Raw genomic sequence first — 2,587 nt, forward strand, 5'->3', positions numbered from 1 at the left:
AGACCCCTCAAACAACTATCCATAGAACTCCCTTATGACCCAGCAATAGCCCTGTTAGGGATTTACCCAGGAGAGACAGAAATGCTGATGCATAGGAGCACATGTACCCTAATGTTCATAGCAGCTCTTTCAACAATAGACAAATCATGGAAAGAGCCTAAATGTCCATCACGTGATGAGTGGATCAAGAAGATGTGGTATATATACACAATGGAGTACTACATGGCAATGAGAAAGAATGAATTCTGGGCTTTAGGAGAGACTGAATTCTTGAACATGGCCCACTATATTATCACGTGGCCTCAGCTGCCCATCATAAATTGGGTGTTACCTGTCTCACCAAGCCATAAAATTGGTTATGGACATCATCAAATGGAAGTGGAATATGTAACCAGGCTTGAGCAGGCCCTGAAGGCACAAAGAAGTTAAAACTGAAAAAGTGGCCATAATGCTTCTAGACACACCCTCCTGCTACATCACTCCTCTCTCTCAGCCTGCACCCATGGCCTTATGAGTTCCCTATGATCAGCTGACAGAGGAAGAGAAGATTTGGGCCTAGTTTGCAGATGGTTCTACATGATATGCAGGCACTACTCAAATGTGGACATCTGCAGCACTGCAGCACCTCTCTGAGACATCCCTGAAGGAAGATGATGAAGATAAATCTTTCCAGTGGGCACAGCTTAAGGGAAGCACACCTGTTTGTTCACATTTCCTGGAAGGAGAAATGGCTAGACGTGTGATTATACACCAAATTCATGGGCTGTTGTCAACGGTTTGCCTGGATGATCAAAGATGTGGAAGATCATGATTGGAAAATTGGTGACAGGAAGGTCTGGGTACAAGGTATTGTGAATAGATGTCTCTGAATGGGTAAAAGGCATAAAAACATTTATGTCCCATGTGAATGTTAACCAAAGGGTAACTTCAGAAGGGAGGATTTGAATAATCAAACAGATAGGGTGACCTGCTCTGTGGATAATAGAGTCAGCCTTTTCCTCAACCATCCCATGTCATCATCACATAGGAGATGATGAGCACAAAGTGGCCATGGTGGCAGGAATGGAAGTGGTATATGGGCTTACCAACAAGGTCCTCTATTCAGCAAGGCCAACCTGGCTACAACCACTGCTAAATGACCAATCTTCCAGCAACTGAGACCAACAACACTCAACCCCCAGTATGATACCATTTCCAAGGCTGATCATCATGGCAGCAGGATGATTATGTTGGACTGCCTGCATCTTGGAAGGGGCAACATTTTTTCTTGCTTGAATAGACACTCTGGATACACATTTTTCCTTCCCTGCATGCAATTATTATTTTTTCCAGTTTTATACCTTGATTTGACAACAAGTGATTAATTCTCATCCACATTAACTGTCTGTAGATTTTTGAGAGTGGTGACAGGTACAAAGGTAACCAATGTATAGAGCTTGTTTGATGATTCTTCATCTTTGTTGTGTTTTCTGGACAACCGCACATGGATACGGTATGGAACATTCCTTATTCCATTGGCCCAGACAGCTTTGTTGAGCCTGTTGTCAATACATACATCTGGAGTTCCCATCTCCTTCATGGAAGCGTTCTGGGTCTCTCTGAGTGCCCAAGGGGCATGCTTCTTGAAACCTACTCCATGGATGCACTTGTGAATGTTGATGGTGTGTTCTCTGGTCACTATCTCAATAATGGCCGAATGGCCCTTATTCTTCTCACCATCCTTCTTTGCAGGAGGCATTCTTCTGGACCCAGGTTGGAAAGGAAGTGCATACAATTATTCTGACCAAACTACTATCCATGGACTTACAAGTGCCTTGTCCATGATCATGGTATTATATGGTGCTATGCACAGCATTACTTCTGATCAAATAACTCACTTCATAGCAAAAGAAGTACAGCAACGGGCCTATGCTTATGGAATTCATTGGTATCACCATGTGTTCCACCATCTTGAAGCAGCTGACTTGATAGAATGGTGGAATCACCTTTTGCAGACTCAGTTGCTTTGCAAGCTAGATGGCAATACCATTGTTTTCTTTTTAACATTTTTTGTTTATTTTTTAGAGAAAGAGAGACAGAACATTTGTGTGGGAGGAGCAGAGACAGATGGAGACACAGAATCTGAGGCAGACTCCAGGCTCTGAGCTGTACCCTAAGACGGCAATACCTTCTAAGACTGGGTCAAGACTCTGCAGAAGGCTTTATATACTATAATTCAGTATCAAACATATGACCCTGTTTCTCCCATAGGCAGGGTTCCCTTTGATTCTTGGACCCACTAAAAAAAAATGTTTGTTTCCTGATCCCATAACATTGTGTTCTGCTGGCCTAGAGGCGTTAGTCCCAGAGGGATGAAAGTTTCCACCAGAAGACACAATAATGAATTCATTGAACTGGAAGTTAGGACTGCCACACAGCCACATTGGGCTCTTCATGTCTCGGAATCAACAGTCAAGGAAGACAGTTACTGTCCTGCCTGGAGTGACTGATCCTGATTGTCAAAGACTGTTACTGAACAATGTAGGTAAGGAAGAGTATGTCTGGATGTCTGGAATACAAGAGATCCCTTACAGTGTCTCTTAGTACT

General features: G+C 43.2%; 1 pseudogene; it reads right to left on the reverse strand.

Moving 5' to 3' along the window:
- Positions 1-1,360: 1,360 nt before the first annotated feature.
- LOC115284367 lies at positions 1,361-1,762 on the reverse strand (annotated as a pseudogene).
- Positions 1,763-2,587: the final 825 nt, after the last annotated feature.

This window comes from Suricata suricatta, chromosome X, assembly GCF_006229205.1.
Source record: "Suricata suricatta isolate VVHF042 chromosome X, meerkat_22Aug2017_6uvM2_HiC, whole genome shotgun sequence".
In the NCBI taxonomy this organism is placed as follows: Eukaryota; Metazoa; Chordata; class Mammalia; order Carnivora; family Herpestidae; genus Suricata; species Suricata suricatta.